Source organism: Hemitrygon akajei, chromosome 8 (genome assembly GCF_048418815.1).
Source record: "Hemitrygon akajei chromosome 8, sHemAka1.3, whole genome shotgun sequence".
Taxonomy (NCBI): Eukaryota; Metazoa; Chordata; class Chondrichthyes; order Myliobatiformes; family Dasyatidae; genus Hemitrygon; species Hemitrygon akajei.
This window is the reverse complement of record NC_133131.1, coordinates 74,775,719-74,801,003: the sequence shown is the minus strand read 5'-3', so window position 1 is coordinate 74,801,003 and position 25,285 is coordinate 74,775,719. Positions and strand designations below refer to the sequence as shown.

The following is a 25,285-nucleotide window of genomic DNA, read 5'->3' as shown; positions in this document are numbered from 1 at the left end:
GAACTTTGAATCTTGAAGTTGTTTGAACTAATCCTTATTTATCAAAACTACACTTGTTTGTCAAATTCATTGTCTGACGTGTTTAATCGTGTGGTGCATTTAATTGGCAACAATTCTATGATCTAAAATTTTATTGTATCTCATGGTAATATATGTAAGCTTTTAGGTAATATCTCCTGCCTCACAGAAGTTCCGCCGATATTTTCATGATATCCATGCAAGATCTCCGATGCATCCATTCATCCTAAATATACTCTTTCCCAGCTTAATGTTCTCCTCTACTTACATAAATGGTTTTGGTGAGTCACTTATGGGAAAATTGCTCAGAATTTCTTCTTGTTTTGGAATGGAGACAGAAAAACCTAGCTGTTCAGAGCTTGTCAGATCCAACATCACGAGTTAAGAAAGACTAAATTGTTTAAGAGTGAAGAGTTGAAGCAGAACAGGACTGTGAGGGCAACTGAATGAAAGCTCCTGAAGAAGGGTCTCGGTCTGAAACATTGATTCTTTATTCATTTCCAGCAATGCTGCCTGAGCTGCTGAGTTCCTGCAGCTTTTTGTATGTGTTGCTTTGAAAGAAAGAGTTTTTATTTAACACTTTGTCATACTTCATATATAATTAAGTTGTAGTGAAGGAAAATAATTGTTGATAGACAATAGACAAAAGGTGCAGGAGTAGGCCATTCAGCCCTTCTAGCCAGCACCACCATTCACTGTGATCATGGCTGATCATACACAATCAGTACCCCGTTCCTGCCCTCTCCCCATATCCCTTGACCCCGCTATCTATAAGAGCTCTATCTAACTCTCTCTTGAATGCATCCAGAGACTTGGCCTCCACTGCCTTCTGGGGCAGAGCATTCCACATATCCACCACTCTCTGGGTGGAAAAGTTTTTCCGTATCTCAGTTCTAAATGGCCTACCCCTTATTCTTAAACTGTGGCCTCTAGTTCTGGACTCACCCATCAGTGGGAACATGTTTCCTGCCTCCAACATGTCCAATCCCTTAATAATCTTATATGTCTCAATCAGATCCCCTCTCATCCTTCTAAATTCCAGTGTATACAAGCCCAGTCGCTCCAATCTTTCAACATATGACAGTCCTGCCATTCCGGGAATTAACCTTGTGAACCTACGCTGCACTCCCTCAATAGCAAGAATGTCCTTCCTCAAATTTGGAGACCAAAACTGCACACAATACTCCAGGTGGGTTCTCACCAGGGCCCTGTAGAGCTGCAAAAGGACCTCTTTACTCCTATACTCAATTCCTCTTGTTATAAAGGCCAGCATGCGATTAGCTTTCATTGACTGATGTACAAGAACACCTAGATCTCATTGTACTTCCCCTTTTCCTAACTTGACTTCATTTAGATAGTAATCTGCCTTCCTGTTCTTGCCACCAAAGTGGACAACCTCACATTTATCCACATTAAACTGCATCTGCCATACATTTGCCCACTCACCCAACCTGTCCAAGTCACCCTGCATTCTCATAACATCTTCCTGACATTTCACACTGCCACCCAGCTTTGTGGCATCAGCAAATTTGCTAATGTTACTTTTAATCCCTTCATCTAAATCATTAATGTAGATTGTAAACAGCTGCGGTCCCAGCACCGAACCATGCGGTACCCCACTGGTCACAGCCTGCCATTCCGAAAGGGACCCGTTAATTGCTACGCTTTCTTTCCTGTCAGCCAGCCAATTTTCAATCCATGTCAATACTCTGCCCCCAATACCATGTGCCCTAATTTTGCTCACTAATCTCCTATGTGGGACTTTATCAAAAGCTTTCTGGAAGTCCAGGTATACTACATCCACTGGCTTTCCCTTGTCCATTTTCATAGTTACATCATCAAAAAACTCCAGAAGATTAGTCAAGCATGATTTTCCCTTCATAAATCCATGCTGACTCGGACTGATCCTTCTACTGCTATCCAAATGTGTTGTAATTTCATCTTTTATAATTGACTCCAGCATCTTTCCCACCACTGACGTCAGGCTAACTGGTCTATAATTCCCTGTTTTCTCTCTCCCTCCTTTCTTGAAAAGTGGGACAACATTAGCCACCCTCCAGTCAGCAGGAACTGTTCCTGAATCTATAGAACATTGGAAAATGATTACCAATGCCTCCATAATTTCTAGAGCCACCTCTTTAAGTACCCTGGGATGCAGACCATCAGGTCCCGGGGACTTATCAGCCTTCAGCCTTGATGTCTTGCTTCACAACTAAATATACTTCTAGGAATTCATATACTCTATTTCGACTTCACTGTTCTTATAAAATAAAAGATTTCTTTTCTCCGGTGTCCAGAGATGGGTAGCACCTCTGGTGAAGGAGCTTGTTGTGTCCATTCCTAGGCAGTTCATACCCTTTGGTCCCTCCAGACACTCAACTCTTACCTGTAGCTCCAAGTAGCTGCTAGCAAGCGGCAGTGGCTGCATTCCAGTACACCACGTTGACTGTTGTGCTGAACCAGTATAGGTGACTGGTGGACTCATACCCGCTGTCCCAGCATGTGAAGTCAGCTCCAGCAGACTGGGCAGATGAGATCTACAGTGAGATACAAAGGCCAGGAAGGCAGTTCTGCAATGCTCCATGGAGTCCATGGAGAACCAAAGGCATGATGGGCCACAGGAGAAGTTATGGTCAGCCAATGCCACTAAGGAAAATCCTGGTTTATTTTGTTTGCTTGTACAAACGGACCCAGTCTTCTGAGGTCGAGAGAGTAGAACTGCCCCAGTGGCTTTTCCACTTTTAAATCTCTCCTGAATAGGTTCCTGTCATCGGCATCATGAAGAACAACCACCACCACTGAATCAATGAATTGATTTGAATAATTTCTCTGTGTAGCATCATAATTCTGAATGAATTTTCAAAGAAGCCTTTCTGTTGCAAATTTTTTGTCTTCATTAATGATGGTAAATAATTTATTTCTGCCTCTTTCTAGTTCCTCTGAAGCTCAAAATATGTCACACCTCACCCTCTCTTTCACTTGTTGATTGTGGTGAAATCAAGATTCATCCTGCCGTTTCTTACCGTGGCTCTTTTCCAGGAACTTCAGACTGTCAGATGTAAAGCTCTCCTGTAGAGTAATGTCTCTTTAAACACAAAAAAGTGAAACTTTGCAGATGCTGGAAATCTGAGAGTGAAACATAACATGTTGAAAATACTCACTGGATTAAGAAGCAATTGTGGAGAGAGAGGAAAGCAAGCATTGTTAGAATGTAAATGAAGCACAACAACAATCTTTTGGATTATTTCTTTCACAAGTAAATCTGGTCATAGTCAGAGTGAATCTTTTAAAGCAAGATCTGTCATCTGTGAGCACAAACAGCCATCAGGGGTTATATTTGTTCTGGAATTACAGGTGCCCAAGTTCATACATATTGATTTAATTTTATTCCACGAACAGCCATTACCTGAAACTACCCCGTCCTGAACCTTGGTACACTGGTTGATCCTGGTCTGGAGGAAAGTCTGTCTCCTTTGCTTTTACCGCAGTTGATGATGCTAGCATCTCCTCACTGATGATTTGCCGAGATACCAGGACCAGAGTCAGATAACTATGCCACTCTGTATCCCACCTTCAGAAATTCTAGAGCCTTTCAACTATTTAATCACTGGTGCTGGACCCAGAATTCCATAGGGCTACTAATCCAGAATTCCATAGGGCTATTAGTCCAGAATATCAAACCAAAAATTCAGTGAGGTCGTTGGTGACCAAGTGTGGTCTTCACATTGTAACCTTGTTGCCTTTCTGCATCATGAATCTCAGGACAACTTCATGCTTGTTTTAAGGGGAAATTTCAATCACCATTACTAAATAATGTGGTGCCTCAGTAGCATAGTGGTTAGCACAATGCTTTACAGTACAGGCAAACTGGGTTCAATTCCTGCTGTTGTCTGTAAGGAGTCTGTATGTTCTCCCCGTGACCACGTGGGTTTCCTCCAGGTGCTCTGGTTTCCTCTCACAGTCCAGTTGGTAGGTTAACTTGTCATTGAAAATTGTCCTGTGTTTAGGCCTGGATTAAACCACAGGATTGCTGGGCAGCGGGGCTCAAAGGGTTGGAAGGTCCTATTCCACACTGTATCTCAATACATACATACATAAATGAATAACCAACGATCTAACCAACTAACTAACCAACCAAACCAAACCAACCAACCCAGTTGATATTCCAGTGCAGAAACATGAGCCAATGACCAGGTCACTGTCTCCTGTGACATCTGAACAAATGCAATACCTCATCAAGGGGGCTTCAACTGCACACCTTAGGGGAAAAGAATGCATAACAAAAAGATCTTTGTTGTTCTCATTTTGAATATGCAAATTTATACTTAATAATATCTCCAGTTGACAAATTATGAAGCATTTTCTAAAACTGTACTCATCAAGGATGTGACAGAATATCAAGCAGGGTAGAAGCTATGTAAATCTATTTATCGTCTATAATGTAAATAATAGAGACATGCATCCATTACTTCACCAAATTTCTCACTGATTAATTGACTCAAGTGCCCTACTGATTGTTTTCCATTTTTGGCAACAATTGACAGAGGGACATTAACAATCACTTGATGGTATATGTAGTGATGTGGATTCCATTCAGTAATAAATCACTTGAATTTATTGAGCAGCTTACATGGAAGCAACTCATTCCCAAACACAATCTTTCATCAGGCCGAGTTCCTCCAGCAGTTTGTGAACATTGCTCAAGATTTCCAGCATCTGCAGAGTCTCCCGAGTTTACATTTACTCCTAAATAACTTTCAAACTGAAAGCTTGAACCATTTAGATGATCTGGAGGGGTATTTTACCTTTGGTTTCTCAGCTCAGTCACATTACCAATCAAAGATACAATATATTAAGCCAGTGTTTTCAATGACTGTATGTCTGGGGATAGTTGTTTGAGAGTTTCAGAAACTTATTTACTATTAATTTTGTTTGAAGCTTGAGGAATTGTTTCTTCAGGATGATTACAGGATTCCATCAAAATATTGGATAACTTTTTTTATATCCATTTGTTCAGTAGCGTTATGAGATATGAGTGATTTAGCTGCAGTATAAATCTCTTACAGAGCTTGAATTCTGTACTGGCTCCATGAATAGCTGCTTTAGTCATTTTAACAAAAATCAGTTCAAAGCAATGAAAATTAAATATATTCTGCTCTATCCATGAGCAAGACATGTTAACTTCATAAATGAACTGGAATATTAGAACGTTCTGCAGATTACAGCATCCATTATATTGGAATGTAGAAGTGTGTGCTGCCATTGTTTTTGAGCCTTGGGAAGAATTTTGAGAGCTGTTAACATTTTCCAGGATTCCATTGGAGAAAAAGACCTTTGCTACCCTGAGAGATGCAGAAGAATTTATCAAATGCTTGAGATACTCCATGATGCCATCTCTAAACAAGAAACAGTCCATTCATATCATAGTCGGAGATGTCAACCAGATGAGTTTGAAGGAATCCCTGCCCAATTACTATCAGCATATCAGCACCGGAGAGCCCAACACACTGGACCACATTTTACTAAGAGAAGGAATGCCTACCATTCCATGCACAAATTGCATTTCTGGAAATATGATCACTTGGCTGTCCTTCTCCAAACTGCTTACAGGCAGAGGCTAAAGAGCAAAGTTCTAGTGGTTAGGACAACTAAGAGGTGGTCACGGGATTGCTTGACATCAGTGGACTGGGTCACGTTCAGGGACTCATCTGTGGTTGTCATGGACTTCATTAAAACAGTTGTAGACAAGTGCTTTTCCACAAATCAGTCAGTCTTCCCCAAAAAGAGGCCTGGATGAACCATGAGATCTGAAATCTGCTGAGGAGCAGATCAGAGGCATTCAAGTCTGGTGATGAAGTGACATAGGTGACAACAGGGCTTTGCTTGGAGATGAGCTCAATGTCCCCTATGCTCCTTTTGACTTTCAAAAAAATGGAGAAAACTTTACAAAGTCCCACTGTCCCTCCAAATTCTGTGATTTCAGTTTCTGAGGGAAAAATGCGAGCATGTTGGTGAACCAATGTAAAGCATCCAGCTAGAGACAGGGCTCCTGCCCAGGTACAAAAAACCCTGTGCAGATCAACTGGGTGGAATGTTCACTGAGAACCTTAACCATTCACATCGGCAAAATGAGGTACCTGCCTGCTTGAAGTAGGCTTCAATTATACCGGTGCATAGGAACAAAGTGGCAACTTGCCTCAATGTCTATCATCCAGTTACAAATCAATCCACAGAGATGGCATACTTTGAAATGTTGGTGTTGAAATATATCAACCTCTGCCTGAGATGCAATTTGGATCCACTCTAATTTGCCTAACAGAGCAACATGTCCACATCTGATGCCATTTCATTGGCTCTTCTCAACCCTGAAACATCTGGAGAGCAAAGATGCATTATATCAGGATGCTCTTCATTGACTAAAACTCAGCATTCATTTCCATCATCCCCTCAAAACTCATCGATAAGCTTCTAGCCCTCAGCCTCAATACCTACTTCTACAATAGAATTCCTGATTTTTCCACTTGCAGACCACAGTCATCAGAGATTGCCAACAACCTCTCCTCCATGATTTCCATCAGCATGTGTGTATCAGAAGATTGTGTGCTTAGCCCTCTGCTCTACTCACTTTACACTTATGACTGTGTGGCTGACTACAGCTCCAATGTCACATTCAAGTTTGCTGATGACATCACGGCTGTAGACCTAATCAAAATGGTGACAAATCAGCATATAGTAGGGAGATTGAATATCTGGCTGAGTAACAACAGCTTCTCACTGAATGTCAGCGGGACTAAGGAGCTGATTATTGACTTGAGTTGAAGGAAACCAGAGGTGCATGAGCCAGTCCTCATCTGAGGTGAAGAGGGTCTGCAACTTTAAATTCCTCACTGTTATGATTTTAGATAACTTGTCCTGGCCCCAACATGTATGTGCAAGTACGAATAAAGCACAACAGCGACTCTACTTCTTTGCAGTTTGCAAAGATTAGGCACAACATCTACATCTTTGACAAACCTCCGTAGATGTATAGTGGAGAGCATATTGATTGGCTGCATCACAGACCGGTATGGAAACAGCAATGCCCTTGAATGGAAAATCCATCAAAAAGTAGTGGATATGGCCCATGAATGTAAAGCACTCCCCATCATTGAGCTCATCTATATGAAAGATTAACACAGGAATGCAGCATCCATCATCAGAGATTCCCACCACCCAGACATGCTCCATTCTCACTGCCATCATCAGGAAGAAGGTACAGGAACCTCAGGATTCACACCACCAGGGTCAGGATCAGTTATTACCCCTCAGCCATCAAGCTCCTGAACCAGAGGGGATAACTTCACTCAACTTCACTTGCCATGTTCTCGATATTTATTGCTTATTTATTTATTATTATTCTTTCTTTCTTTTTGTCTTTACACTGTCATCTTTTGCACACGGGCTGAATGCTCAAGTTGACACAGTCTTTCGTTGATTCTGTTATGGTTATAATTCTATTATGGGTTTACTGAGTATGCCTGCAAGAAAATGAATCTCAGGGTTGCATATGGTGACATATATGTACGTTGAACTTTGAGTTCCATGGGGTTTGTTGTTGAACTGATAGGATCAAGGTAGCACAAGGCTTGCTGTAAAAAGTTGATGACACATGAATGTTTCCTTCAGGTCTCAGTTATGTGTACTTACAAATTGTTCCCTAAAATGTATTTATGTCTGTGGACACTTCACAAGAGCAAAGTTCATTGTGTTTAGTAATCTTTGTCAGCCTGTAATCTTTAAATCATGTGATGTCATAGCATTACCAACTTGCAACATGTAATTTCAAAAAAACATTGTTTGCCATAATACATACATCAGTCAAACATCGAGTCGAAGAAAAGAACGAGAAGACATTAGGACGGGTATCAAAAATCTTTATTAAAGCATTGTGCATATTGCAATAGCCATAAAGATAGGCTTGAGGATTTTTCTGAACACCGAAGGATAAGAAATTGAAGGAAGTCAATTTCAAATGCAGAATAAGCAGTAGATCTGAGACCATGTACTCATATTTCTGTGCAGAATTATGTATTAAAACTAGGGCTTATTTATCATATTGTTCATATTATCTGTTTAGCAATAAACTATAAACTCTTTCTGGTCCTATACTTTTTGCATGCACTTGCATACAAAGTTATGGGTGTGTTTTCAGAATTAGAATCAAAATCAGATTTAATATCATCGGCATATACCATGAGATTTGTTAACCTTTCAACAATGAAAAACATGATAAATAAATATAGAGAAAAAACTGAGTTACATTGACTATATATATATATATATATATATATATATATATATAATATTTAAGTTAAATTAAGTAGTGGAAAATAACAGAAATAAAAGAAGTAGTGAGGTAGTGTTTATGGATTCAATGTCCATTTAGAAATCAGATGTCAGATGGGAAGGAGCCGTTCCTGAATCGCTGAGTGTGTGCCTTTAGGCTTCTGTACCTCCTTCCCCACAGTAACTGTATGAAGAGGTCATATCCTGGGTGGTTCAACAAATTCTGAGCTGGAACTTTTCACCTGAAAGCAGAAAACAGCAAACTGGTATTTCCAGGCTTGAACCAACACAGGGGAGCTTCCCTGGTCTGATACATTTCCATTTGTCTCAGTCCCAGAATCAAACAGCAAGCATATCCTGTCAGGTATAGACACCGGACCAAATCCCAAAGTTGAATTGTTTATCGATGCAAAAAAGGGTGAGTAAATTAATTTAATGATTTTTCAAGGAATTGTGTTTATTTGCTTCTGAAAACATATCTTTTTTTTTACGATTATCTATGCTTTTCCAGATTTTACACAATGTCAAAGTCAATTGAAGAAATAATGGAAACCGTTGACTCCACCAGATGTGTGGGGATTGAAATCTCCAACAAAAGCTCGAGCAAAATTTTAACTAAACCTGCGTAAGTTAACTTCTATGTAATTCTTTATTTCATTTAGAATAGGAAAGATTGGCATATTGTATTCAATTAAATACTTTTGATACATTATTGTGATTAAATCTAGAGGTATCATTCTTTGTCCAAGAAAGATTAAAGAGCTTTTGCCCCAATACCATCCCTTATGGCAAAGTGTCTAGCTTTATTTCAGAACTTTGGAATTTTTCACTTTATTGAGGGTATTCCCACTTTTAATTGCTAGGTATTTTAGCTTGCGTGCCTTTATGTCAGATATGTGAAGATGGTGATTTTTCTACATATGAATGACGAAGCGATGTGACATCTAAAGAATGGTTAGAAATGGTGCGCCTCAAAAGATCATAATACAGTTGTGATTGGTCTCTTGCAGGACCTACAATTACAGTGGCCATGTATACAGTCCACTTCTGCCCATCAGTGACCAGGGACAGAAAGGAGTGTGCATCTTCATCAAAACTCCACACACAGCCTGTGGTGCTGTAGGGGTGCTGAGCTACAATTTTGGCAACACCCAGATCTCCCTGCTGGTTTCCAACCCGTATGACTACAACTTGTATAGCATCGAGTATGCTCTGTATGTCCCCGACAAAACCACTTCGACTGACTACAATTTATATAACAAGATGTACAATGAGCTAACAGAATCGGCTTCCTTCATTAAGGCATCATTGGGAAAGGGTAACTCATGTCTGAACATCAGAAAAAAGGGTATATATGTTTCAGCCACTATGTCTAATGAGCAGAAAGCGATTCTCAAAATAGATATCAGAGATGCTTAAGTTAACTCTCTGTTAAAGCCCTTACAGTTACAAATCTCAGCATAATGAAGCCACTTTACCAGTGTTACCAATAATTTCATCTGGTCACCCCACCTTTCATATCATCTTTAATCTTTTTGTTCTTGTTTCTCATTTCTTTCTTTAATGTAATGTACTAACATGACTACAGTGGCTAAAGCCAATAATTCATTCCATTTTCTATTAACTCAATGATTGAAAAGTAAATATTTTAACTTCTTATGTTATCAAGAATAGTTTAAGGTTTATTGGTACCTTGACAGCTTTAATTACATTTCCAACAATAAGAAAACAATAATGTTCCAACTGTACTGCTTGGTTTTTTTGCTTAATGATTTATAAATAATTCACAGAAAGAACGTATTAATACCCCCACAGCAATGTAACCATTCAGCTCACACGAAAGAGAATGTATTATGTAATAGGAATAAACCATTGGCTAGTAAATTAGTTTTTCTGTGTATTTTATATAAAAATGACAGGCACTGCACTGTAATACAAAGTCCAAGAGTTGTTTTGCTCTTAACTGGACATATCTTTCAATGTTATTCCACTGAAGGTAGAAGTGGGAGATGTAGATCAGCTTTGGAATTATGCACAGTTTAGCTGCATGTCGAAGTAACTGTCATCACCAATAATAAAATAAAGTGACTGGGGCCAGAACAGACGCACTCTTTTGACTCAAACATATATTTTTATTTTACATGTGCACAAGGAGAAAAGTATGACCCCTGTCACCCACAGTGTTCTGAAGTCTGAACAAAAAACTGCTATTTTTATTCAGAATAGGCTGATTGGATATTGTTTATTGTAAATTGTATGTGTTTTAATTCTTTATTTGCAAGATTAATAGCCATTCACAATAGACGGGTTAATGTCAATCGAAACTTCAAGCAGACAGCTGATGACATTTTGAAGTCAGTAAAGATAATTGGGCCTTAGTTGTTGGGTAAGTTTTGCATCCTTCTATTATTCCTTTCGCATCTGTTTCCAGCATCATTTAAATGTGTAAGGGCACGGGATGTTTTAGACAGAGTGCTCACTTGTCTGCCAAGTTCGATCTCCTCTGTAATGAAGCAGTCGTGTCTCCAGTGTTCTCACCTGACTATAACTGCCCCAGGCTGTTGTTGTCTTTACTGCAACTTCCACACATAGTCAGAACAATGAATTCAATAAAATTAGAGATGATTTTCTGAATCACAATTGTAATTATCATGTCAGGGAGTGACTGATTAAAGGGTCACAGGTCTGATGGTGAATGGAGATATAAAGTGCCGTTGTGTATTGCACTGTCGTCATACATAATGGTGCCTGGTGAGCGATCCGTGATTAACAAAGCCAAGTAATAAGTAAATATATATAACAATTGTCACAGTGACTGGCGATGCCAGCTACACTGGTAAATGGTAAACTTGTGTCATTATGATTGTATTAGCTGAAATTGGCATATGTAGCGTTTGTTGAAAAATTTCATCGTCATAGTGGAAGTTAGTGGAAGTGTGCCAGTGTATAGATCTGGCACGTGTTAATATCACCGGGATAATATTCGTGTGCTGACAGTATTGTTCTATGGTGGTTGGAGATGAAATGTACAATGGGGATTGAAGCTGGCATATCTCATAATGTTTACATTACCACACGGAATGGTGACTGAAATGCACAATAAACAGTCAACTGGAAATACAACAGACTGGGATGATGATAATGACATGTACAATAGTGACTGTACATGTCAAGCGATGCAGTTGCTATGATGCCCTGCCACATATTTATATTATGTGTGGTACCGATTGGTGATGCTACAGGAATGTTCAACAGTTTTAGTCGCAGATATATAGCTAGGGTGCTTAAACTTTTGCACAATACTATATTTCTCGATGGCAAGGGACAGTGAGTGTAAATCTGGCAGGAATAAAGGACGTTGAGAATGGTGAGGGTGGAGTCGTGGGAGGTGTGTGGGACAGGTAGTGGAGAAGGAATGCCAGGGGCGGGAGGAGGTGGTGCGGGTGCAGACACACCAAGCCTTAAGACACCAGGCAAGGTCACGATTCCAAACAATTGGTTTACTGATCATTACAGAATGTCTCCCTGGCGGTTCCCGCTCCGTCCTCTCTCCCTTCACCTTTTCCCAACCATGATTCCACTCTCCCTACCCCGTTCCCACTCGCAGACCACAGTAGAGACCCATATCAGATAATTCTCCGGAACTTCCGCCATTTCAACAGAAAGGGATCCCGCTACCAAGAACATCTCCCCACCCTGTCATGCATATCTAGACGGTTTCATGACAATTGAGGTTGTTATGCATAGCCATTGCTGAAAATAGCTTGTTACTATAGCGGGGTGTGCATTGTGGTGTTGGAGATCATCATCATTATGTGCCGTGTTGTATGATGTAGACAATCATGGTCGCATTTTCTACAGAAGTGGTTTACCATTGCCTTCTTCTGGGCAGTGTCTTTGCAAGATGGCTGTGTCCTCCGAGGCCGTAATTTATTCTGTTCGAAACCCGCTTCCATTCTGCTGATTAGTTCTCTTTAAGTTTGCGATGCTCTTTTCCCATTGGATGGCTTAACGGCGCAATGGTGCCCATCTCCGGTTTCCGGCAGCCTGGGCGTGTAAAAGATGGCGGGTGCAGAGGCTTCACTTTCTTTCTTTGCTGCCTCTCACGGGGCCTGACCTCGGTCTGAATTTGTGACCAGTCCTGAAGGACCACTGAGAAAGAGTATTACAAACATAGACACCACCCCACCCCCAGCGGTTTCTTTAGTTAAGTACCCGTTCGAGCATGCTTACTTCCTGGGTTTGATAAATCCCGGATGTTTGGAACAGTGTCCGAACTGACTGTACGGTGCAGTGGTTTGGGAAGGTTTGACGAATACGTGTTTAGCTAGATGCCTGAGTTAGTGTGTCACTGTTCCTTTTTAAAATAGGTACCTCACATACTCATTTTATTTCAGTTGTGTCTCCTGTTTCCCTCATTGGATCCTCGATCCTGCTCCCCAGCGTTATATTTGGCCCAATCGTGGCAGGATCCAGTGTTTGAGACAGACGGTGAATATCTTTAGACCGACGAGCAGGAGGGGACACCACCCACATGAGAGATGCCGAGTCCCGAGGTGGACAGGTAGCGGTGCAGGATTTGGTAATCTCGCTAAACTCATGCAGGGTTGCGGACCTCCTGTGGGATGGACAGTTTGGTCAGATGCACCTGGGTTTGAAACCGAACACCGCATCCTGTCCAAACTTGACTGGTTAGGATTCCCCAGGAGAAAGTGGAGCCGAAGAGATGTTTTCTGACTGAGCAGCCATGGCAAAGCACCAACACAAGCAGATCGCGGGTCTGAGGACGAGAATGTAGAGTTGTGTGTGCGCTGCATTGCTTGTGGGTGAGTAGCTGTCGCAGCGGTACAGACCCGGGACAAACGCTAGAAGATAAGGGTAAGGAGATAGCCTGTAGGCAGATGAACGCATAGAATTTAGATGCAGCTCCAAGGGCTAATTGTCAGCCAAATCCCATTAAGGTTCGAGCCGTGTTGCTGCATGATGATATCATCAAGGAAATGGGGAATGAGGATGTCTGGCTAGACGGTAAAGATGGGGAAGAGGAGATAGAATGGAGTTCTGGGATTCCCTCTCAAAATGATCGCCGTTCCCCCCATGGACCCGAGGCCTTACAGGCTGGGCTGGTGACCATGTGGTCCAGATACTCGGCAGGCGGCATCTTCCGCCCCAGAGATGGAGGAGGTTGTTCACGAACGGGTAAGCAGTAGTACAGTGGGCCCTTCCATGACCACAGTGTCCAGGGAGTTCTTCGCAAAGGAACTGAGGGAATTTGGAGATCAATACAGAGGTCTGGGGAGTCTCCAGCCACGTGGTACTTGAAGATACCCTCAAAAAGGCAGTTTTCCAATGGGGTCCGGAACAACAGGCGTCCTTCGGGGTTGCCAAGCAGACGGTGGAACAGACTGTCCCTTTCCCCCCGGGACAGAGTGACGTACCCTTCAAGCTGCAGGTTTCGGCTACACCTCGGGTGACTGAGTGGAGCCTCTGGCAGGTTTTGAAGGGGCGTCACGTCCACTCAGGGTTTTGGACTAAGAACCTCCCTACGCGGCGATCGAATACTCTCCATTTGGGAGGCGAGTTGTTTGGCTCTGCCGGCGACTGGACATCAGAAAGCGGCTGAGTCGCCTGTGCTGTGACCGCGTCTCCCTGTCACACAGAGGGTAAAATCTGACAATTTCATAGGGCCGAGAAAGGTCCGGATGGTTTTAGCCAGCTCTGTGAACAGGTTGTGTCTTTGCCGGATAGTCACTGTTGCACTCTGAATGAGTTCTATTCAATCAAATCCCTCCCAGACAGTGGGGGAAGCTGTATGATGATTTGACCCCTGAAAAAAAACAAGTCTGGTTCACAGGCGGCTCCAGCTGTTGGCGGAGAGGCAAGCATCGGTACCAAATGAAATGAAACACAGCGGCTCTTCAGCCAGCGACGGACAAGGTTGTCACGGGAAGTACGGGTGGTCTAATCCAGTCAACTGGCTGAATTGGTGCCCTGATTTCTGCCCCTCCGAGCGGCAAGAAAGCTTATCAGGGTCTATACCGACTCCTGGGCAGTCGCTAATGGCGTGGTGGTATGGATGCCTCAGAGCCACCGGAAAAATTGGGAGGTGCATGGGTAATCTCTTTGGGGACAACCTTATTGGGAATATATTGGAGGGGTGAATGCCCACGGCGGATTACTGTCTACCATGTTGATGCCTAAACTTCTTGCGACAGCGATGAGGCCATTCATAACGCTGCTGTGGATAGAGCAGCGGAGATCAGAGAGGCCACAGTGTGTTCCAAGGAGAAGGACTGCGGTCACCTTGTGACCTGGACACTCCAGAAGAGTGGGCGCTTGGGGGTGGATGGGAAGAGGGAATGGAGGGTGGCTCGAGGGGTGGCGTTAACTTTGAACGAGGCCCGAACGGCAGCTGCGAATTGCTCGACCTGCCAACTAGTTAAAGACAGGCGGATCCCTCCGGGCATATTTGAAAGGATACGGGAGCTGGTCAGATCTGGCAGATCGAAGACGTTGAGCCTCAGCTGCGACAAAACAAACAGCGTTATGTGCTGAGTGACAACGTTTGGCACGTATTCCGGCGGGCCGTGTCCTGGAGCCAGTGACACTGGGGCGCAATATCTGAACTGGTAGGAAATGAATCTAAAAAGAGACGCTTCAAGTATGCTGGCGGCGATAACTCTGCAGCATCGCGGGTGTGAGATGCCCCACGCACGGATACGAGGAGATTCGAGACGGGACTATGTGAAACAGGTGGCCAGCAGCAGAATCTCTGGTAATATATTTCCTGTTCTTCGTCTGTTAATGGAATGTCAAGAACATTTAGTTGTGTGCACAGAGGTATTGGTTGTGTAAATTTACCTGTTCTTCTGTTGAAACAATAAATGTATTGGTCGGTAAATATAGATCTCTCTGATCATTATTACAAGGGGCGATCCTTCTAACACATACTTGCATTGTGGCATTGTGGTCACAGGATGCAAAGTGTTCCCCTACACAAACTTCTGTTGCCTGCCCTGACTCATTCCCTGATAGCAGATCCAGTATCGCACGCTCTCTCCTTGGGACTTCTACATACTGATGAAAGTAACTTTCTTGAACACATTCGACAAACGCTATCCCATCTAGTCTGTTTACCGTATGGGATTCCCAGTCAATATGTGGAAATTTAAAATCACCTACTATAACAATCTCATGTTTCTTGCAATGGTCTGCAATCTCTTTACAAATTTGTCCCTCTAAATCCCTAGGACAGTTGGGTGGTCTTTCATAGAGCCCCGTTAATATAGGCATATCTTCTTATGTCTCATTTCCACCCATTACGCCTCACAAGTCGCTTTCACCAGTCTGTCCTGACGGTACATTGCTGTGACATTTTCCCTGACAAGTAACGCCACCCCTCCTCCTTTAATCACTCCCGCTCTGTCATGTCTAAAACAATGAAACCCCGGAATATTGAGCTGCCAGTCCTGTCCCTCCTGCAATCAAGTCTCACTAATGGCTACAATATCATCATTCCAGGTGTTGATCCCTGCCCTGAGCGTATGCGCCTTTCCTATGATACTTCGTGCACTGAAACACACGCATGCGGGACACTAGTCACACCATGCTCAAACTGTTGATTCCTGACTTTGTCTGAGGTCTTACCAACTTCTGCCTCCACAACCTCCCCACTATCTGTTCTGTCACTCTGGTTCCCACACCCCTGCACCTCTGCACCTCTAGTTTAAAGCCCATCGTGTAGCATTAACGCACCTTCCCGCTAGTCCCCCTCCCGTTAAGGTGCAAGCGTCCCTTCTGTGCAGATCCCACCTTCTATGTCCTCCCTCCTACACAAACTCCTGAGCCATGCGTCAAACGATATAATCTTCCTAGTTCTGGCCTGACTAGCACGTGGCATCAGTAGCAATACTGAGATCACAAACCTGGATCTCCTGCCCTTTAACTTAGCACCTAACTCCCTGAACTCCCTATGCAGAACCTCGTCGCAGAACTCCAAGTGGGGTCTGATCAGGGTGGTATATAGCTGCAACATTACCTCTGGGCTCCGAAATTCAATTCCACGATTGATGAAGGCCAATACACCATACGTCTTCTTAACCACAGAGTCAACCTGTACAGCTGCTTTGAGCATCCTATGGACTCGGATCCCAAGATCCCTCTGATCCTCTACACTGCCAAGAGTATTACCATTAATACTATAATCTGCCATCATATTTGACCTACCAAAATGAACGACTTCACACTTAACTGGATTGAACTCTATCTGCCACTTCTCAGCCCCATTTTGCATTCTATCGATGTCCCATTGTCACCTCTGACAGCCCTCCACACTATCCACAACACCCCCAACCTCGGTGTCATCAGCAAACTTACTAACCCATCCGCCCACTTCCTCATCCTGGTAATTTATAATTGAGGTCTGTTTTTGTTAAATTTAGTCAATTATTCGAATCCCAAAATGATTTGGTATTTCTTTCAGTTATGTCCAAGCAATATTTGGGTTTCCTGCTGTGTGTTTATATAGCTAGAAATTCAGTTGATTGCAGTAACCCTTCTTCGTAAAATACACCCTGTCCTCAAAGCTCTGGGAGTAAAACCATTCGTTTCTTTCAAGAGGACGCTCCAAATTGTGCTCATTATCTTGATAAACGGACACTAGAGGGCACATTTTCAACTTTGAAATCCGATTTGATTTATGAGAAACTGAGAAGTTTCTCAACTGATTTGTTCAATATCATAATTTATGGACATTTAAGTCTAGTAAGCTTTTCTTTTCTTCTTGACAAAAGGTTCAGAGCTTGGTAATGTTAGAGATCTAGAAGATTATAAGGCTACTCGGAAGGAGTTTAAGAAGGAAATTAGGGGAGCCAGAAGGGGCCATGAGAAGGCCTTGGCGTACAGACTTTAGGAAAACCCCAAGGCATTCTGAAAGTATGTGAAGAGCAAGAAGATAAGACGTGAAAGAATAGGACCTATCAAATGTGACAGTGGGAAAGTGTGTATGGAACTGGAGGAAATAGCAGAGGTACTTAATGAATACTTTACTTCAGTATTTACTATGGAAAAGGAGCTTAGTGATAGTAGTGATGACTTGCAGCAGACCAAAAAGCTTGAGCACGTAGATATTAAGAAAGAGGATGTGCTGGAGCTGTTGGAAAGCATCAAGTTGGATCAGTCACTGGGACCTGACGAAATGTACCACAGGCTGCAGTGGGAGGCAAGGGAGGAGATTGCTGAACGTCTGGCGATGAGCTTTGCATCATCAATGGGGACGGGAGAGGTTCCCGAGGACTGGAGGGTTACTGATGTTCTTCCTTTATTCAAGAAAGGGAGTAGAGATAGCCCAGGTAATTATAGACCAGTGAGTCTTAACTCAGTGGTTGGTAAGTTGATGGAGAAGATCCTGAAGATCATGGAATCCAAGGGGACATTGCTTTGTGGATCCAGAACTGGCTTGCCCACAGAAGGCAAAGAGTGGTTGTAGATGGGTCATATTCTGCATGGAAGTCAGTGACCAGTGGTGTGCCTCAGGGATCTGTTCTGGGACCCCTACTCTTTGTGATTTTTGTCAATGATCTGGATGAGGAAGTGGAGGGATGGGTTAGTAAGTTTGCAGATGACACAAAGGTTTGAGGTGTTGTGGATAGTGTGGAGGGTTGTCAGAGGTTACAGCGGGACATTGATAAGATGTAAAACTGGGCTGACAAGTGGCAGATGGAGTTCAACACAGATAAGTATGAAGTCGTTCATTTTGGTAGGTGAAATATGATGGCAGAATATAGTATTAATGGTAAGACTCTTGGCAGTGTGGAGGATCAGAGGGATCTTGGGGTCTGAGTCCATAGGATGCTCAAAGCAGCTACACAGGTTGACTCTGTGGTTAAGAAGGTGTGTGGTGTATTGGCCGTCATCAATCGTGGAATTGAATTTAGGAGCACAGAGGTAATGTTGCAGCGACATAGGACCCTGGTCAGACCCCACTTGGAGTACTTCTGTTCACTTCTGTTCGCCTCATTACAGGAAGAATGTGGAAGCCATAGAAATGGTGCAGAGGAGATTTACAAGGATGTTGCCTGGATTGGGGAGCGTGCCTTATGAGAATAGGTTGAGTGAACTCGGCTTTTTCTCCTTGGAGTGAAGGAGGATGAGAGGTGACCTGATAGAGGTGTACAAGATGATGAGAGGCATTGATCGTGTGAATAGTCAGAGGCTTTTTCCCAGGAGGACACAAGTTTTGCCACAAGAGGACACAGGTTTAAGGTGCTGGGGAGTAGGTACAGAGGAGATGTCAGGGGTAAGTTTTTTACTCAGAGAGTGGTGAGTGCATGGAATGGTCTGCTGGCAACGGTGGTGGAGGCGGATACGATAGGGTCTTTTAAGAGGCTTTTAGATAGGACCATGAGCTTAGTAGAGGGCTATAGGTAAGCCTAGTAATTTCTAAGGTAGGGATGTGTTTGGCACAGCTTTGCGGGCGGAAGGGCCTGCATTGTACTGCAGGTTTTTATTTCTATAATTCTATGTTAAACAAATATTGTATTCCCTAAGCTAAAAATGTAACATAATCCCAACGAGCGCATTTTAAAACAAGAACAATAATTAGCGCTATTTATTTATCAACCACAAGCTTGCATGCGCGCGTGTGCGTGTGCGCAACCACAACCTCTGAGCGCGCGCGTGCATGTGTCCGTCTCCTGGTGGATTCATCGGGCGCTATCATGACAAGCTATTTGCAACGATCTTTTCGCTCTGAGGCTTGGGCATCTGAAACCTGCCGGAGCCCATCCCGGCCCAGGTTTTCTTTTAACGAGGTCGAGTTGCTAGGTGAAGTCGACAGTCAACCCAGGCACGGAGGAAGAGCCGGTCGGATTCGGATCTCGCCCCGAAGTCCAGCGCTGATGCCACTACGCCACCAGCCGGATGTCACACCATGTACCAGAGACATGAACTGCGAACTCACCACGATATTCCTGAGCACACTGACCAGCGACCAAGCTGGATGTCGGAAGTCTGAGAGGACAGGTTTCTCAGGTCCGCTGCCCGAGTAGAAGAAGGATTGTGGTAGTGTATTTGAAGTCTGACCAGCGACCAATCCGCATCTGAGATTGATTAGCAAGAGCAGATTTTAAAAAGGCAGTAACAAACACAGTGGCCGTCACCAGTCTGGTGAGCTTGAGGCTTTAGCTCTTCGAAGCTTCAGTTAGTGAAATCAAAGGAAAGAAAATCTCTGGCTTGTTTTCTCCCTCCCTTCCCTTCCTTAAATCTGCTCAGTTAGGGAGAAGAGATACCAGGCAGGATAGTTGAATGCGTATTGTTATGCCGTTGGCCCCCTCCTTTGTGAAAATCGCAAGAACTCTAGTTAAGGGGGGTCAACTGACCCAAGAGAGAGAGACGTGCGAAAGACCACGTTCTCCCAAGAAGCAGAATAAAAGTGACTTTGACTATTGTCTCATGGAGACCACCTGAAAAGCCCTCGGGCAAAGTGGGCTGGTTGAGAGAGAGATCGCATTACCTGCAACTTGATTGACACCTGCGATCCCGTGAAGAAGTATAAAGGCGGGTCTGAGGGGAGGACCCTCAGATGCACCAAGGAAACACACGAAGGAGAAACGCTAGAAATCCTGCGACAGCGTTTTAATAGCTACAGCCGGTGGTGGGGTTCGTTTGCGTCCTTCCCTTGCCTGGGATTGGCGATTTCACCACGGAAGACGGCCTAGCTACAGGGGAAGCCACAGATGAGAGTCCATTCCCCCAACGAGACTTCCGACTACCTCCTACAGGTTGGAAAACCTGTCGGGTAAATGCATCATGTTCTCTGTCTTTCTAACTAAAAGTGCACCAACGCGACACTTCCGCCGGCAACTAAGTGAAACTGCCGTGATCTAAAAGACTTTTAGATATCCAGTGAACGATATAAAATCTACATTACCCCTAGACGACGATCGAGCTTGTGTTTTGAATGATTATTATTACACCGGTGTTTTAGATTGAGTTTTGATGATCTGAATGTTTTGTATTAACCATACGTTTGTGCCCTTGTTGAATAAAACGGTTGAAAATAGTAGCATCCGACTCAGCTGATCCATCTATCTTTGCTGGTAAGTTACCTGGTTACGGGGTTTTCGTAACAAGTGGGGGCTCGTCCGGGATTTGAAACCAAACGGGAGGGTCAGTGAATCGGGCTGTAAGTCCAAACTTAAATCTGGTTACGCAGGTAGCCAGACGGGAAACCAGCAAAGATGGATGTGTCGGAATTTAGGAGAAACCCGACGGTAGAGGCGCTAGGGAAAGCTACAAAATCAGACTTGGTAAACTTGGTGCAGGCATTAGACCTCACAGCGGTGAAGCCAACAATGAAAAAGCAGGAAGTGCGAAGGGTCATACAACAGCATTACGTTGGGAAGAAGGTGTTTGCAGCTGAGGATTTGGAAAATATTCCCGAAAGGAGATTAGTGAGTGGGACAAATCAGGCAGAGTTGGAGAAAGCAAGGCTGGAACATGAGTTTAAAATAAAGCAGCTAGAAGTAGAAGCAGCTGAGAAGGCTGCAGAGAGAGAGAGAGAGAGAGCCGAGAGAGCTGAGAGGGAAAAAGAAGCCGAGAGAGCCGCAAAGGAAAGGGCTGTGGAAAGAGAGCATGTGTTCAAACTAAAGCAGCTAGAAGCAGAAGAGAAAGAGAAACAAAGGGGCCATGAATTGGAGCTGGACAGGCGAAAGCAAGAGCGAAGAACTCGAGGGGACGAGAGAGAGGAGGGGTTTGATATTAGTCGGGCGTTGAGGTTGGTCCCCCCGTTCGAGGAGACGGATGTTGATAGTTATTTCTTGCTTTTTGAAAAGGTGGCAGGGAATCAGCAGTGGCCCAGAGAGCAATGGGTGGCGTTGTTACAAAGTGTGTTACGAGGAAAAGCACAGCGGGTATATACCGCGCTGCCCACAGAAAGGGACGGGAATTATGATCAAGTAAAGGAGGCCATTCTCCGAGGTTACGAGTTAGTACCTGAGGCGTATAGACAAAGGTTCCGAAATTTAAAAAGAGGGTGGAATCAAACGTATACCGAGCTAGCCCATGAGAAGGGTGTGCTCTTGGACCGTTGGTGCACAGCTGAAAAGGTGGCCGAGAACTATGGGCGTCTCAGGGAGTTAGTTTTGATTGAGGAATTTAAAGGTTGCGTTCCGGAAGAGATCCGAATGTATTTAAATGAGAGGACGAATCAGTCCATCTCAGAGATGGCTAGGCTCGCAGATGAATATGCCCTAACCCACAAGACAAAGTTTTCCTCGCCAAAAAGTTACCCGAGAGACCGTCGGAATGGTAGGGAAAGTCCGCCGGCTAAGGGAGAAACTCCGCCGGGAGCTAGCACAAAAAGTGAGGATAACAGACAAGAAACCTGGAGATCTCCTGGTTTAAACTGTTTTAATTGTGGAAAGGTGGGACATATTGCATCAAAATGCTTTGCTCCGAGAAAGGAGCCAGAGAGGGAGAGAGCAGCGACCCCTATCGGGCGTGCAGTGGTAATCAGGAAGTTGACAAGAGGGCCCCAGGTAGATGGAGTACCGGAGGGGCGGGAGACATTTAGTTCCGAAGGAACCGTGTCTTTGAGGGAAGGGGACCCCCCCATCCCCGTACGAATTTGGAGAGACACGGGGGCGGAACTATCGTTAATTAGCCGTAATGTGTTAAATTTCGGCCCTCGGACGGGGGAGGTTGCCCTGAGAGGTATCGGGAACCAGACCGAGGTCGTGCCTTTGCATAGGGTCTTTCTCGATTGCGAGTTGGTGTCGGGACCTGTGGAGCTAGGAGTCCTGCCGGAGTTACCGGGGGAGGGCGTGGACCTCCTGTTGGGTAATGACCTCGCGGGTGGGAAGATCGGAACCGCCCTGATAGTTGAGGCCCCGCCCATGGAGTCCCCGAGCTATCGCGCATGCGCGGTCACTCGCAGCCTGTCGAGAGCGGCGGCTGGGACAGCGCGCAGTTTGAAATTGGCCCAGACGTTTTTACCGACCCTACACCACGAGGGTTCAGAGGGTGGTAAAACGGAAGGTAGTAAAGTAAAAGGGGGTAAGGGCGAGGAGATAGCTCCCCCCTTAGTGAAGAGAAAGGTCCTAGAGGTAGGAAATAAAGATGAGAAACGGATAAAGCTGTTAAAACGTCCAGAGTTGGACGTGGTTGATGTGTCTGGTTTGGCAGAATTGTTTGGAGAAGTTGAGAGTTCTAAAGATGTTCTCGATGGTCCCGAGAGTGAAATGAGGGCAGTCTTAGAGGAGAAGGGTATCCTTGCTGTGGAGAAGTCAGCTGACATGGCCGAGGAGGTTGTTTCAGCTGGCAGGGTTGCGCCTTCCCCAACAGGGGGCTGCCTGGAGAGTTACTGGAAGGAGGGGGGGACGTTAGAATTTGAAAAAGGTGCGGGTATTGAAAACCTGGAAGAGGCCAATGTCCCGTTTGAGTGTGTCCAAGATGGGGATACACATGGTGCTGAACCTAGTCACGGAACTCAAGGGAAAGGGGGATGTGTAGTTCCCAAATTGAATGAAGAAAATTTAAAGGCTGGACTGATATCAAAAGCAGCAACCAGGCTACAGAGACAATGGCTTGGTACCACAAAGCCTGTGAATCAATTACAGGTTGAGTTGGAAGGTAAAGGGGCCCCACACGCTATTGTTATTCCAGAGTGTGGTGTGAAAAGGCAGAATTTGAAATGCTGTCTGAACAAAGCGAGATCGCTTGCGGATCTTAAATTGGAAACTAATAGCATGACGGGTCCTGAAGAGAAAAACGACAAATTGCCTAAAATTAAGGAATTGGGTGGTCTAAGTTTGGAACACGCTGATAAAATAACTCCTATGAAAGGAGCGGGCGAAAGCCTATTTCGCCAGGGTGCCCAAGATCGCCACGAGGGAATTAACCGGAAAAAAGGCGAGGGTTAATGGGGACGCGATTTTTAAAATAGCAGAAGCCGGTTTTAAGGGATTTTGACAAAGTATGTGAATAATAAAGACAACACCCATGGAAGCTTGACTGTTAAGTTTGAAAGTAGCATAAAAATTTGTCTTTTGCATGAACCTTTGTAGATGTATGTAAGCTAAGATCACACCTCCTTAGTTATGTTGCTGAAGAAAGCAAATAAATAAGGTGGTTATTGAGCTGAAGTTTGATGCTACCAGGCGTTAGTAGGGCACATGAGGTTAAGGTATTAAAGAAAAGGGGCACTGTACTTGTTACCTGTTTAGATACTGACTTGAATGTATAACAGTAGTACTCTGTGAAGAGAAAAGCTTGTGTAGTATGTAGATTCAAAAAAAAATAAATAAATTCCTGTGTCAACCTGTTTTTAACCGCTGGTTAAAAACCCATTATGGGGGGAGGTGTTATGCCGTTGGCCCCCTCCTTTGTGAAAATCGCAAGAACTCTAGTTAAGGGGGGTCAACTGACCCAAGAGAGAGAGACGTGCGAAAGACCACGTTCTCCCAAGAAGCAGAATAAAAGTGACTTTGACTATTGTCTCATGGAGACCACCTGAAAAGCCCTCGGGCAAAGTGGGCTGGTTGAGAGAGAGATCGCATTACCTGCAACTTGATTGACACCTGCGATCCCGTGAAGAAGTATAAAGGCGGGTCTGAGGGGAGGACCCTCAGATGCACCAAGGAAACACACGAAGGAGAAACGCTAGAAATCCTGCGACAGCGTTTTAATAGCTACAGCCGGTGGTGGGGTTCGTGTGCGTCCTTCCCTTGCCTGGGATTGGCGACTTCACCACGGAAGACGGCCTAGCTACAGGGGAAGCCACAGATGAGAGTCCATTCCCCCAACGAGACTTCCGACTACCTCCTACAGGTTGGAAAACCTGTCGGGTAAATGCATCATGTTCTCTGTCTTTCTAACTAAAAGTGCACCAACGCGACACTTCCGCCGGCAACTAAGTGAAACTGCCGTGATCTAAAAGACTTTTAGATATCCAGTGAACGATATAAAATCTACATTACCCCTAGACGACGATCGAGCTTGTGTTTTGAATGATTATTATTACACCGGTGTTTTAGATTGAGTTTTGATGATCTGAATGTTTTGTATTAACCATACGTTTGTGCCCTTGTTGAATAAAACGGTTGAAAATAGTAGCATCCGACTCAGCTGATCCATCTATCTTTGCTGGTAAGTTACCTGGTTACGGGGTTTTCGTAACAGTATCTTGCGGGACGTCCTGAGGCAGCGAGAATTCCAGTGTTCGTGACGACGACAACTGCGACAAAAGAAAAAGAGAATGATAGCTCTAGATTTAATCACAATAATACATCAAAAGTACTTAATTGAATAAAATGTTTTGAACTTTTCTATTCTAAATCAAAGAAAGAATTACATAGAAGTTTACTTACGCGGGTTTAGTTAAAACACAGGACGAGTCTTGGTTGCAGATTTCAATCCCCACACATCTGGTGCACTCTAGGGATTTCAGTTTATCTTTCATTGACATTGACGTTGTGTAAAATCTGGAAAAGCATATATAATCATCGTAAAGATAGATATGTTTTCAGAAACATATAAACACAATTCCTTGAAAAATCATTAAATTAATTTACTCACCGTGTTTTGCACCGACGAACAATTCAATTTTGGGATTCGGTCCGGTCTTCATATCTGACAGAATATGCTTGCTGTTTGATTCTGGGACTGAGACAAATGGAAATGTATCAGACCAGGGAAGCTTCCCTGTGTCGGTTCAAGCCTGGAAATATCAGCTTGCTGTTTTCTGCTTCCAGATGAAAAATTCCACCCGGTATATGACATCACACACTGTTACCATGGGGAAGGATGTACAGAAGCCTGAAGGCACACAGTCCGTGATTCAGGAACCGTGTCTTCCCCTCTGACATCCAATTCCTAAATGGACATTGAAACCATAAACCCTACCTCACTGCATTTTTATTTCTGTTATTTTCCACTACTTAAT

General features: G+C 43.9%; 1 protein-coding gene and 1 long non-coding RNA gene across 2 annotated transcripts in view; one reads left to right on the top strand and one right to left on the bottom strand.

The window, feature by feature from the left end:
* LOC140732511 (AP-4 complex subunit beta-1-like) overlaps positions 1–25,285 on the top strand; it is an 870,212-nt gene that overhangs the window by 790,211 nt on the left and 54,716 nt on the right.
* Positions 8,454–25,041, bottom strand: LOC140732000 (uncharacterized). Its single transcript, XR_012099960.1, has 3 exons — positions 24,919–25,041; positions 24,711–24,824; positions 8,454–8,585 (listed from the first exon to the last, which is right to left on the bottom strand). It is a non-coding gene; the product is annotated as an uncharacterized lncRNA (long non-coding RNA).